We start from the raw sequence: 15,504 nt of genomic DNA on the forward strand, positions 1-15,504 counted from the left end.
ATAAGACGGCCTAGCTGGTCGAGTCGTGATCGGACACCATGCCGCACACATGGTGGTGATTGTGCTGGAAATTGTAATTGAAATTGTGATTGTGGTCGATGTCCCTAATGGATAGCCTAGCCGATCGGGTCGTGATCGGACTACGTGTTAAAGACGGTGGTATTGATATTGAGAGAAATTGTGGTTCATGTCTCTACTGAGATAGCCTAGCCGATCGGGTCGTGATCGGACTCCGTGCTAAGAGTGCGATGGTACTGGTTTTGTGAATAATGGTATTGTGAATAGTGGTATTGGTATGGCGAATAATGGTACTGGTATTATGGACAATGGTATATCGATACAATTAATCTCCCAACGTGAGATATGGAAATTAATTTGAACACTATCTTGATCCTAAATTGAGGTTTGATGTTAATTAAGGCTTTCATTGATATTATGATAATCTTATTTGTATTATTTGTCATTCTATTGAGAGGGAGTTTAGTTATACATACTAGTGCTATTCGAGAGTACTAACATCCCTTTTGTCGGGGGCGCTGCATCTTTCAATGGATGCAGGCGGTTCCACAGCAGGAGATATTGGTCAGTGATAGCAGTGCACCTTCTTCCCAGCTGACTTGGTGAGCCCCACTTCATTCCGGGGTCATGAATCTTTTGTACTTTGTGTATTCTGTTTGAGGTATAACCGGGGCCTTGTTGCCGGCATTATCATTGTACTCTTCTTTATCTATAGAGGCTCCGTAGACATAGTGTGTGTTGTGTATAGGTGTTGAGAAAAGACAAACTATGCTATGTTGTGGTTGTATTACTTGTTCATTTGAGACTTTAAAAATGGTGAAATTTATGGTAAGAAATTTGTAATTGCATACATGACCACTTTATTGTTTAATTAAGAAAAACATATATTCTCTTTATTCATGAATGAGTTTGGGTAGAAGGAATCTAACAGGCTTTCTCGGTCGGGCTCACTCGGTTGAGCGCCGGTCGCGCTCCTCAATTTTGGGGCATGACAACCCATTAGGGTTTTCAAGGGTCAATATTACTGAGACCCTTTATTTCGTAATGCCTTAGCATAAAATAAAGGATTTGTTCGAGAGTTCGAACGACTTTGTACCCATTAGGGTTTTCGAGGGTCAATATTGTCGAGACCCTTAGTAATTTAGCCGAGGGTAGCTTTTTAACCGATTTATGAAAATATTCTAAGGCCTATTTTATAACGGGAATCAGACGTCTCTGTACCATGTTAATTTGGCCGTAGCCTTTAGTTTGGGATTTTCCCCTTAGGCTTGTTTCCCTACTATACTTCGAACTCGTTCGAAGTGTGAGTACCCGAGTGGGGTGGCCGTGGCTTATAAAATCAAGGATTGCCTTTTTAAGGTCTTACGATTTTGAGGTTTAGTAATTCGATCATGTCGATTTTTTAGACAGCAGTCCCCGAGTATAGGGTAAATTGTTTGAACTTCAGTTGTGATCGGCCCTTAAGCCAGTTTCCACAATAGATCATAAGTATGAAATTGTAAAGTATAAATTTCTCTAAGGCATGAAACATCTGGTAAGGAAAAATACTTCTTTCAATAGATTATACATGCGTACATGTTTTGCCATTATGGCTCAAGTAATCTTCATGGACACGATTCATTTGACCATTTGGTCCTTTACAAAAATTTTCTATCGAGACCTTGTCGACACGAAGTATTTTCCTTGTAACTATCCGAGGGTAATGCCCCACAGTATTCGAGGTTGATTATAAAGGAGCCTCGGATACTGTTGAATTGCTCTAAGTTAGCACGAACAATGGTTGCCTCGTTAAAAACCTCGCCAGAAAAATCCATTTGAGACAAAATCGGTCTAAGGTAAAAAGAGTGCAACACGTGCTTTCAGACCTAAGGACTTTGTGTTTGAAGAATCCTTTGATGTCTTCGATTAAACACCTGCAAATGGTTAGTATAAAATATAAATGAAAATGGAGAAGGTCGTACCTTAGCAGTAATATCGTTTGAGGAGTAATATATTCTAATTATTTGGTAATTGTTCGCCGTTCACCATGCCAAGTTTGTAGGATCCTTTTCCGATGATATCGAGGACCTGATACGGTCCCTCCCAGTTTGGGCCAAGTTTTCTTTCGTTTGGGTCTCGAGTATTGAGAGTAACCTTCCTCAGAACCAAGTCCCTGATTTTAAAGTGCCGAAGATTGGCTCTTTGGTTGTAGTACCTTTCGATCCGTTATTTCTGTGCGGCCATCCGAACAAAGGCGGCTTCCCGTTTTTCATCTAGCAATTCAAGGCTCGTATTCATAGCCTCATGATTTGACTCTTACTGTTGCATATCGATGCCTGACGCTAGGTTCCCTGACTTTAACCGGGATCAGAGCTTCGGCGCCATATACTAAGGAAAACGGTGTTTCCCTCGTACTGAATTTTGACGTTGTTCGATACGCCCAAAGGACTTCGGGCAATATTTCTCTCCATTTTCCCTTAGCATCGTTCAATCTTTTCTTTAGATTTTGAATGATGGTTTTGTTTGTCGATTCGACCTGTCCGTTCCCACTAGGATGATATGGCATCGATAAGATCCTCTTTATTTTGTGATCTTCGAGAAATTTTGTCACTTTGCCGCCGGCGAATTGCTTTCGATTATCGCATACGATCTCGGCGGGCATCCCGAATCGGCATATAATGTGGTCCTAGATGAAGTCTATGACTTCTTTCTCTCTAATTTTCTCGAAAGCCTGTGCTTCAACCCATTTAGAGAAATAGTCAGTCATAAATAAAATAAATTTAGCTTTACCTGGGTCGATGGCAGAGGACCGATGATATTCATTCCCCACTTCATAAATGGCCATGGGGATTAGACTGAGTGGAGTTTCTCTCCGGGCCGGTGAATCATCGGCGCATACCTTTGACATTTGTCGCACTTTCGAACAAACTCTTTTGCATCCTTTTCCATATTGGCCCAATAGTATCCTGCTCTAATGACTTTGTGAACCAATGATTCGGCACCGGAATGATTTCCACAGGTACCCTCGTGGATTTCTCGTAGGACGTAGTCGGTATCTCCTAGTCCCAAACATATTGCCAATGGTCCATCTAACATCCTTCTATATAGTGTTCTGTATTCGGCCAACGTGAATCGTGCGACCTTCGTACGTAGGGTCCTCAATTTTTTAGGATCTGATGGAAGCTTCCCGTTCTTTAGGTACTCGATATATTTGTTCCTCCAATCCCATGTTAGACTTGTGGAGTTGATTTCAGCGTGGCCTTCTTTGATTACTGAACTTGAAAGTTGTATGACAGTCCCCGAGCCAATCTCGCCATCTTCAACTGATGACCCCAAATGTGCAAGGGCATCGACCTCGCTGTTTTGTTCTCGAGGAACATGCTGTAAGATCGATTCTTTAAACCGATGTAGAGTCACCTGTAATTTGTCCAAGTACCTTTGCATTCGATCTTCTCGAACCTCGAAAGTTCTGTTAACTTAGTTTACCACGAGCAGGGAGTCATATTTGGCCTTGATTACTTCCGCTCCTAAGACTTTAGCTAGCTCGAGACCTGCAATCATGGCCTCATACTCGACCTCATTGTTAGTTAACTTGGAAGTTTTGATAGCTTGTCTAATTGTATTACCTGTGGGAGCTTCAAAACGATGCCTAGCCCGGACCCCTTCACGTTCGAAGCGCCATCTGTGAAGAGAGTCCACACCCCTGATGATGTACCCAACTTTAATAACAGTTCCTTTTCGACCTCGGGTACGAGGGCCGGCGTAAAGTCGACACGAGGTCTGGCGTAAAGTCGGCCACGAAGTTCGCTAAGATTTGAGACTTGATGGCCGTTCAGGGTCGATATTCGATATCGTACCCACTGATCTCGACGGACCATTTGGCCAATCGGCCCGAAAGTTTGGGCTTATGCAAAATATTGCGAAGGGGATAAGTAGTCACCACACAGATCGGGTGACATTGAAAATATAGTATTAATTTCCTAGAGGCGCTTATTATGGCAAGCACTAATTTCCCACATGCTCCACATCTCATGACAATCGCAACCGCTTCAGCTCATGTTTAATTCTAAATGCGGGTACCGGGTTTCGACCTCACCTAAAGTTCGACTAACATAGTAAATAGGAAATTGTGTACCTTGTTCTTCTCGAACTAGGACCCCACTTACCGCGATTTTCGAGACTGCTAAGTACAAGTAGAGTTGCTCGTCCGCTTTCGGAGTATGAAGCAATTGCGGGCTCGAGAGGTACCGCTTTAATTCTTCCAACGCTCGTTGGCATTCCGGGGTCCATGCAAAATTGTTCTTCTTTTTGAGCAGTGAGAAGAACTTGTGACCTCTATCTGAAGACCTCGAGATGAATTGGCCTAGGGCGGCTATGCGCCCTGTTAATCTTTGTACGACCTTAACATTGTCCACGACTGTGGTGTCTTCGATTGCCTTAATCTTATCGGGGTTGATTTCAATACCCCGATTTGATACCATAAAGCCGAGGAACTTGCCTGAGCCGACCCCGAATGCACATTTCTACGGGTTGAGTTTCATGTTGTATTTCCTTAGTATATCGAAGGTCTCCTGTAAATGTGTCAAATGGTCCTCTGCTCGTAGGGACTTAACTAGCATATCGTCAATATAAACCTCCATTGACTTACCTATTTGTTCTTCGAACATTCGATTTACTAAGCGTTGATAAGTGGCACCGGCATTTTTTAATCCAAACGGCATTACATTATAACAATAGTTGACGTACTTAGTGATGAACAAAGTCTTTTTCCTGATCCTCCGGGTTCATTTGTATTTGATTGTACCTGGAGTAGGCATTGATAAAACTAAGGATATCATGGCCAGCCATGGCGTCGATCATGCGATCGATATTCGGCAAAGGAAAAGAGTCTTTAAGACATGATTTGTTTAAATCTTTATAGTCTACGCACATTCTAAGTTTATTTCCCTTTTTAGGGACTACGACTACGTTTGCTAACCATTCGAGATATTTTACCTCTTGAATGGATATATTTGAGAAGTTTGGTTACCTCGTCCTTGATGAATGCATGTTTTACCTCGGACTGGGGCCTTATCTTTTGTTTTGCGGAACTTCGGGTCCAAGCTCAGTCGATATGTAGTGACTTCCGGCGGGATCCCTGTCATATCTAGGTGCGACCAAGCAAAAAAATCCATATTATTGATAAGAAATTTAATGAATTTTTCCCGACCCGCAGACCTTGTCACGCCCCAAAATCGGGGAGCGCGACCGGCGCTCAACCGAGTGAACTCGACCGAGCAAGCCTATTAGATTTCCTTCTACCCAAACTCATACATGAATAAATATATATATATATATATATATATATATATATATTCGTTAATCAAACAATAAAGTGATCACTTCTGCAATACCAATTCATTTCCAATAGCTTCATTCTTTTTAAAGTCTCAATGGACAAGTAATACAACCACAACATAACATATTTTGTCTTCCCCATCACCAATACACAACCCACACTGGTCTACAGAGCCTCTATAGATAAAGAAGAGTACAATGATAATGCCGGCAACAAGACCCTGGCTATACCCCAAACAAAATACACAAAGAACAAAGGATTCATGACCCCGGAATGAAGTAGGGCTCACCAAGTCAGCTGGGAAGAAGGTGTACTGCTATCACTGATCAATCTCTCCTGCTGTGGAACCACCTGCATCCATTTAAAGATGCAGCGCCCCCGGCAAAAGGGACGTTAGTACCGTCGAATAGTACTAGTATGAAAACTAAACACCAATTTAAGAATTTAGAAATACAAGATAATTATGATGAACCAGTGCAGAAATAGAATAATATAGATAACTGTCTCAACCATAGCAAGCTTATTAAAAGCTATCAACAAAATTTATAGGATTTAATATGAAATCCTATGTAACCATCTTCACACAAAGCGGCCCTGCCGCCTCACCCGATGTATGCAGGTGGAGGTGTACGTACAATACCACAACTCTAATCAAGCGGCCCTGCCACCTCACCCCAATATATGCGGGTGGATGTATAACCACAGTACCAAGAACTTACACAAGGCGACTATGCCGCCTCACCCCAATGTATGAGGGTGGATATGCATCAACGATACCAATACCAGCAAAAAGCGGCTATGCCGCCTCTCCCAATGTATGCGGATGGAAATGCATCAACGATACCAATACCAACACAAAGTGGCTATGCCGCCTCACCCCAATGTATGCGGGTGAAAATGCACCAACGATACCAATACCAACACAAAGCGGCTATGCCGCCTCACCCCCAATGTATGCGGGTGGTGGTGCCACAACAATACCAAAACTATACACAAAGCGGTCGTACCGCCTCACCCCAATGTAAGCGGGTGGAGGTGCAGTCCCACAATACCATAATCCCTATACAAAGCGGTCATGCCGCCTCACCCTAATATATATGCAGGTGGAGGTGTATCATAGTCACAATCTTTATACCATAATCCCTAGACAAAGCGGTCATGCGCCTCACCCCAATTTATGCGGGTGGAGGTGTATCACAATCACAATCTCTATACCATAATCCCCACACAAAGTGGTCATGCCGCCTCACCCCAATGTATGCGGGTGGAGGTGTATCACAATCACAATCTCTACACAACTTGACATAATACCTTTCACATAAATCACGACTAGAAATTTTAACATGTGGATACGTAATCCATGGTTTGGGACACATCCTCAATTTATAATGCAATATGATAAGAGCATTTGAAATATGAATTTGACATATATATTCATCACAAAACTTATCGGAATACTCGATTTATAATCAACATCTCGGAACTCACAAGGATAATGAGAATTCCAACTCTTAAAGAAGAGTTTAGCCAACATATCTCAAATTCTCTCCTTAATGATACTACAACGATGCACTACACTAATCAACTTCAATATACAATAACAACATCCAATGAGACCAATATTAGTAACAAATCCCATAGGTTCAATGTATTCATAAATTTCATCGCCAAGATTACCATTCACCTTCTCCCTTATTTTTTCAAAAGTACTATTCATGTCATGAACTAGATTTTTATAATCCAATCTTTCAACCATTAAAACTTGCAACAAATGCTTCAAATAGTTCTAACTACTCATATTAAACGAGTTTGAAGCATTGGAATTACCTCTAGTAGCTCAATCTTGAAAAATCACAACTTTGGTGATTTTTGTGTTCTTGAGGATTTGATGATGAAATCTTGTATTTGGATGTAAGAATGATGTTAGAACTCATGTATATTGAGTAATAATCAACCCAAAACATCATTAACAACTTACCTTGATTGATTGGACTTGATTTGAGCTCAAAATCGTCCCTTCACCTCAAGAACCCTAACCCCCAAATACTCAAAATATCCCCCTTCCCCGACCTTGTATTTATAGGCCCAGATTTCTGGGTTTCGGATGCGGCCCTGGATGCTTCGCATCCCCACTTCACTCCTCTTTGAAGCTCGGATGCGGACCTGGACGCTATGGCAGCACTTCACTGCCAGCCTCTCTTTCGGACGCGGCTTCGGATGCTTCGCATCCGCAGGCTCATCCACTAGCCTTTAGTAATTTGATCATAACTTCTTGTAGGAATGTCCGAATGACGAACGGTTTGAAGCGTTAGAATCTAGACTCAAAGGGCTTTAATTTTATAGGTAGATCACCTCACAAGTCGTTATACTTTGGTAGCAGCATACGTTTAAAGTAGGATCTTGTGCGAATTGAGACATCCTTTCCACTTAATGAATCCTACTTGTTCCACACGAATTCTTTCCATTCACAAAACTCCTTAGTATGTTTCAACACACCTTAAACATATACGTTTCATTTCGAAATAATGTGGTTCTATCCCATGGGTCTCCTTTAATACTCTAACACGTTATTCCCAAATACCGTTGGCATACTTTAAAATATTAAATCATTAGAAAAATTTTCCGGGGCCTTACATTCTCCCCCGCTTAGGATCATTCGTCCTCGAATGAGGGTAAAAAACTGTCATTAGCATCTTACGCTACTCAGTTTGTTTCATATTATATTCGAGCAGCCCCAATTTGACTAACTCCCAAAATTTCCAAAAATTTTGCCAGAGTTTCCCTTGTAACTAGGCCTATCCACATGTCAGAGAGCCCCAGAAACAAGTCCTAACAACATATACATATTCCAACGACGTCACATAATACAAAACAACACCAAATGTGGTTTCATAAGCAATATATATCCAGAAACGAACACCCTCAATGCCAATTGTTCACATGATACAAAATTCATAAAAAGTAAGTTTTATAATTTTCCTAGATCACGACTTAAAATACATGGTCATTCAAACAAATAAGGATACTTTTTCTTCATTTCTTCCTCGGCCTCCCAAGTAACCTATCCAACCTGTTGGTTTCGCCACAACACTTTTACTGAGGCAATTTATTTATTCCTCAATTTTCAGACTTGCCGATCAATAATAGAAATCGGAATCTCTTCGTAATTCAATTTCTCATTTACCTCAATAGTCTCAACCGGAACAATGAGTATCGGATCTCCAACTACTTTCTTCAACAGACACATGAAACACCGGGTGTACTAATGACATCTCAGGTAGTAGCTCAAGCTTGTACGCCACCTCACCGATCCTCTGAATGATTTTGTATGGTCCGACATACCTCAGACTCAATTTCCCTTTCTTACCAAATCGCATTACACACATCATGGGGGAAACTTTCAAGAATACCCAATCATCTTATTTGAACTCCAAATCCCTACGACGAGCATCCGAATAGGATTTCTGATGACTTTCAGCAGTCTTCAACCGTTCCTTAATGATTTTAACTTTTTCCATAGCCTGATGCACAAGGTCTGGCCTTATCAAATCTGTTTCCCCAATTTCGAACCACCCAATGGGAGATCTACATCTCCTACCATATAAAGCCTCAAATGGTGCCATCTGAATGCTAGCATGATAGCTATTGTTGTATGCAAATTCTATAAGTGGTAAATAATCATCCCAACTACCTTTGAAGTCCAGCACACAAGCACGCAACATATCCTCAAGCGTTTGAATAGTCCGCTCTGCCTGCCCGTCAGTCTGCGGGTGAAAGGCCGTACTAAGATTCACCTGAGTACCCAAACCTTGTTGAAATTTCTTCCAAAAATTAGCAGTGAATTGTGCTCCCCGATCAGAAATGATGGAAACTGGGGTGCCATGCAACCTGACTATTTCTTTGATATACAACTGAGCATACTGCTCCACTGTGTCGGTAGACTTAATCGGCAAAAAGTGTGCAAATTTCGTGAGTCGATCCACAATCACCCAAATTGAGTCAAACTTGAGCGGAGTGCACGGTAATCCTACCACAAAGTTCATATTAATCATTTCTCACTTCCACATTGGAATTTCTATGTTCTGTGCCAACCCACCGAGCCTTTGATGTTCGACCTTCACTTGCTGACAATTCGGACATCTTGCCACAAAGTCCGCCATATTCCTCTTCATATCATTCCACCAATAGACTTCCTTAATATCATGATACATTTTTGTAGAACCTGGGTGCACAGAATACCTAGAAGTGTGAGCTTCAGTCATAATTCTTTCCCGGAGACCACCCACATTTGGAACAAATAGACGTCCTTGGTACCTTAGTGTACCATCATCCATGCCAAGAGAAAAACCATTGTTTTATGTTTTTGAACCCCCTCCTTTAATTGCACCAAAAATGGATCGTTGTATTGCTTCTCTTTGACTTCCACAACAGGCGATGATTCAGCCCTACTTTGAACAATTACCCCTCCTTCATTAGAGTCCACAATACGAACTCCCAAACTAGCCAATCGATGAACTTCCTTGGCCAACGGCCTTTGACATGCCTCCAAGTGAGCCAAACTACCCATAGATTTTCGGGTAAGAGCATCCGCCACAATAGTGGCTTCCCCAGAGGATATAGAATATTGATATCGTAATACTTACATAACTCATGCCATCTTCTCCACCTTAGATTCAATTTCTTCTATTTGCAAATATATTGAAGGATCTTTTGGTCTGTGAATATGACCACCTGGACCCCATACAATTTATGACACCAAACCTTTAATGTAAAAATCACAGCCGCAAGTCCTAAGTCATGTGTTGGATTGTTTTTCTCATGATTCTTGAGTTTCCTAGAGGCATAAATGATCATCTTGCTATATTTCATCATTAGTGAAACATCTATATCAGATTTCTTTTCCAATTCTTCTCGCCTCATTCTTCCTAGTTAGTGAATAGCCATGCGTTCTTCCATATGTTACGTGGTCTTTTCCCTTAGTTGGGAAATCATCCTGCTCGCCTCTCGACACTTGTTGGGATATCCGTGGGAAAGTGTGTTCATCCGTGTATCACTTAACACTTCCTTGCTTGTAAGATTTCTAAGAGACTCCCCATCAAACCCAGATGCACTCTTGGGTTTTTATAACATCACATTTATCTCTCCCACTCGTTCTGTCTTTCTTAAAGCCTTGGAACTTTATCTAAATCGCAAATCCGTGATTAACTCATTCTATGAACTCGCAAGCCTTTCTCATTTGATTTATATTACTTCCTTGGGTTCCATTGTCCCTGACTCTCTAACAAGTATAAACCCTTTTACAAACCTTACTCTTAGTTTCTAGTATCATTGACCCTGTCATGTACAATGTTACATACGAAGAATTTACATTGCTTAACCTTCCACATTCTTGGTGTACTAGTGGTTTATCATTTGCATATTCTTTCAGAGAATCACGTTATCCCTTACCACTATTCTAGACAACACATGTCTTCAACAAAATATCCAAACATCATAACTACATGGCTCTACTCTCGTTTTATGAATGCAATATGATAAGAGCATTTGAAATATGAATTTGACATATATATTCATCACAAAACTTATCGGAATACTCGATTTATAATCAACATCTCGGAACTCACAAGGATAATGAGAATTCCAACTCTTAAAGAAGAGTTTAGCCAACATACCTCAAATTCTTTCCTTAATGATACTACAACGATGCACTACACTAATCAACTTCAATCTACAATAACAACATCCAATGAGACCAATATTAGTAACAAATCCCACAGGTTCAATGTATTCATAAATTTCATCGCCAAGATTACCATTCACCTTCTCCCTTATTTTCTCAAAAGTACTATTCATGTCATGAACTAGATTTTTATAATCCAATCTTTCAACCATTAAAACTTTTAACAAATGCTTCAAATAGTTCTAACTACTCATATTAAATGATTTTGAAGCATTGGAATTACCTCTAGTAGCTCAATCTTGAAAAATCACAACTTTGGTGATTTTTGTGTTCTTGAGGATTTGATGATGAAATCTTATATTTGGATGTAAGAATGATGTTAGAACTCATGTATATTGAGTAATAATCAACCCAAAACATCATTAACAACTTACCTTGATTGATTGGACTTGATTTGAGCTCAAAATCGTCCCTTCACCTCAAGAACCCTAACCCCCAAATACTCAAAATATCCCCCTTCCCCGGCCTTGTATTTATAGGCCTAGATTTCTGGATTTCGGATGCGGCCCTGGATGCTTCGCATCCCCACTTCACTCCTCTTTGAAGCTCGGATGCGGACCTGGATGTTATGGCAGCACTTCACTGCCAGCCTCTCTTTCGGACGCGGCTTCGGATGCTTCGCATCCGCAGGCTCCTCCGCCAGCCTTTGGTAATTTGATCATAACTTCTTGTAGGAATGTCCGAATGACGAACGGTTTGAAGCGTTAGAAACTAGACTCAAAGGGATTTAATTATAGGTAGATCACCTCATAAGCCATTATACTTTGGTAGCAGCATACGTTTGAAGTAGGATCTTGTGCGAATTGAGACATCCTTTCCACTTAATGAATCCTACTTGTTCCACACGAATTTTTTCCATTCACAAAACTCCTTAGTATATTTCAACACACCTTAAACATATACGTTTCATTTCGAAATAATGTGGTTCTATCCCATGGGTCTCCTTTAATACTCTAACATGTTATTCCCAAATACCGTTGGCGTACTTTAAAATGATAATCATTAGAAAAAATTTTCGGGGCCTTACAAACCTCGTACCCAGGTATACCTTTCGATCGGGTAGATGCTCGATCAGTATGACTTGCTCCAGCTCTTCGACTACTGATTTGGTGGCGCCAGATTCATCGGGGATTATGAAGGATCGAGGGATCCAGTAATCATCGCCCTCGTTCATTCCCTGCTTGTCCGACTAAGTCGAGGCTGTGGTTGCTATTTAGATTCCTATTTTCCTTCAGACTCTGATCCTTTTGACGAAAGCGCCGATACCGGTGTTACTCGGTCGATTGCGAACATCTATTTGGCAGCATGTTATTCCCCATACACCGTTTTTACTCCATCGGATGTTGGGAACTTCATCATTTGGTAAAGGGTTGAGGGGACCACCCTCATATTGTGAATCCAGGGTCTTCTGAGCAGTGCGTTGTATCTCATATCGCCCTCGATCACATGGAAATTTGTTTCTTGAATCGTTCCGGCTACATTCACCCATATGATGATTTCACCTTTAGTTGTTTCACTTGCCATGTTAAAGCCACTGAGAATCTGAGCTGCGGGTACGATCTAATCTTGTAGGTCGAGCTGCTCCATGACCCTCGATCGAATAATATTGGCCGAACTTCCTGGATCAATTAAAACACGTTTAAACTAAATTTTTGCATAAGGATAGAGATTACCAAAGCATCATTGTGGGGTTGTGAGATCCCTTCTGCTTGCTTCCTCATCATTGAATGATAAAGTGCCTTCTGGCACATAATCTCGAGTTCATTTTTCTCTGGTGATTGATACTTTAGTGCGTTTGAACACGGGCCCTTGTGGAATATTGACCCCACCAACGATCATGTGAATCACGTGCTGTGGTTCTTCCTGCTCATTTTTCCTATTTGCGTTTCTGTCTCTGAAATGGTTTTTAGCTCGGTCGCTCAAGAATTCTCAAAGGTGACCCTCGTTGAATAGACGGGCCACCTCCTCCCTTAGTTGTTTGCAGTCTTCGGTTTTATGACCACGTGTACCATGGTATTTGTATGTTTGATTGGGGTTCCTTTGGGATGGATCGGTTTGTAGGGGTCTAGGCCATCTAGCGTCTTTGATTCTCCAAATGGCTGACACAATACCTGATGCGTCGATGCTGAAGTTGTATTCTGATAATCGTGGTGCTTCTGTGGGATTGGCATGTTTATCGAAGCCACTTTTACTCATGAGCCCTCGGGAGCTCTGTCTTCGATCGTTCCTTCAATCATTTCGGGTGGGATTGCGTCCTGGGCCGCTATTTCTACGATCAGCATTGTATGGTAGATACTGATCTCTGCTCGACCGGAGTTCTCTGTCGATATCCCTTTGAGTTCTGTCGACGGGCCTGTTTGGATAAGCGGAATCGGAAGGGGTCCCCAGTTGATCATCCTCGACCCTGATCTTCGACTGGTACCGATTATGTATATTGGCCCAGGTTACCGCTGGATATTCAATTAAATTCCGCTTTAGCTATCGTGATGCCACCAAACTTCGTTCGTTCAAACCTTGAGTAAAGGCCTGAACAGCCTAATCGTCTGTGACCGGTGGTAGTTGCGTTCCATCTGGAACCGGGATACGAATTCCCTCAACATTTCGTTGTCTTTTTGTTTCACCTTGAAGAGGTCCAATTTTCTAGTCGCAACCTTTATTGCTCCGGCATGTGCCTTTACGAAGGAGTCTGCAAGCATGGCGAAGGAATTGATGGAATTAGCCGGCAAATTATGGTACCATATCATTGCTCTTTTAGACAAGGTTTCTCCAAATTTCTTCAGTAGAACAGATTCAATCTCATCATCATCCAAGTCATTTCCTTTTATTGCGCATGTATAAGAAGTGACATGTTCATTAGGGTCGATGGTCCCATTGTACTTAGGAATTTCTGGCATTCGGAACTTCTTCAGAATGGGTTTCGGAGCCGCACTTGGAGGGAAAGGCTTCTGCACAAATTTCTTTGAATCCATACCTTTTAGAATCGGCGGTGCCTCCGGTATTTGGTCTACCCAGGAGTTGTATGTTTCCACTTTCTTGTCATTTGCCTCGATTTTCTTTTCTCCCGATTCAATCCGTTTAGTGAGCTCCTCAAACATTTTCATAATGGCGGGGTCAGTCCCCGATTCGTTGGCGTTCGACCTTTTTGGCACAAACTCGGTCCTGTGAACGACTTCTAGTTCGATTTTACTCGGTGTTTGGTGCTGATTTTGTAGTAGTGCTATAGCGGCTTGTTGAGCCTGTAACATTTCGAATATCAATTGGAGGCTAACTCCACCATCTTCTCCACCCTGTGTACCTCGACCACCTGGTCGAACTTCTCTGCGTATCCTACCTTCGGGATCAACGCCCAAATTTGTGTTTAGGGCAACATGTGAACTGACATCGACGGGATTTGCAATTGACGTTTCCTCGAGGTTAGCCTGAGGCACCTCGATCCCTAGGGCGGCTATATTGTCATTTTCCCCGTGAAATCTGAGGCCGTTGTCACCATGTGTAGGTGTTGCTTGTGAGTTTGACATGTTTATCCTGAAAATAAAGATCCTTACGAGAACAAGTGTAAAACAGTGTGTGTTATTGGAATCAGTATTAAGCAATCACTATTATCATTAGCCCCACGGTGGGCGCCAAACTGTTTACCCTTAAAATTGGATAACAATTAAACTTATAATATGGTTCTAAGGACACATAATTTCACCTAACACTAATTGATAAATGTGAGGATGAGTAATAGAAATTAACAATAAAGTAAAGCAAACCAGTGTTAGAATGAATCTCAGCCCTCGAGTTTGGACACCCTCGAACTGGTTGATGCAAGAACTATGAAAGTATAGCAAGCTAATGAACAATGGTGCGAACGAGAAAGAGAATTATATTATTTTTTGTGTCTGTCCACAGTGTGTTACAAATGATTAGAACCCCCTTTATATAGTAGAGGAATTCCACTTATGGTATAATCCTAATTACAGAAGAAAACCCCATGATTAGCTAATTAACCGTTTCTGATTTAATCCGTTCCGAGATTTATGCCATGATCCTCGACCAGTCACCGAGACTTACGCCATGATCCTCGACCAGCCACGGGTATCTCGCCTTTCTGTTATTATGCTATCTTCGATCTTGCTCGATGTCTGTCTCATTTGGCTTCGATCGCTACTAGCCTCGATCTCAACAGGTACCTCGCTTCTGAATTCGGTACCTTATCCTCATGATAAGGCCTATTCCGTTACGAGGCCGTCCTTCGATGCAAACTCCCGGTCTCGATCAAATAGTAAAATCGGATTATTCGTATACAAGTACTTTTCAAAATAAATAATTTTTTCAACTTGGCCAAAGGGACTCGAAGGCTCAAGGATGACAAATGAAGTGGGTTGGAGCGGAAAAGTCTTCTCAACCATCGTCTTGATCCACTCCACTCTGTCCATTATTTTGA

Source organism: Nicotiana tabacum, chromosome 9 (assembly GCF_000715075.1).
Source record: "Nicotiana tabacum cultivar K326 chromosome 9, ASM71507v2, whole genome shotgun sequence".
NCBI classification, from domain to species: domain Eukaryota; kingdom Viridiplantae; phylum Streptophyta; class Magnoliopsida; order Solanales; family Solanaceae; genus Nicotiana; species Nicotiana tabacum.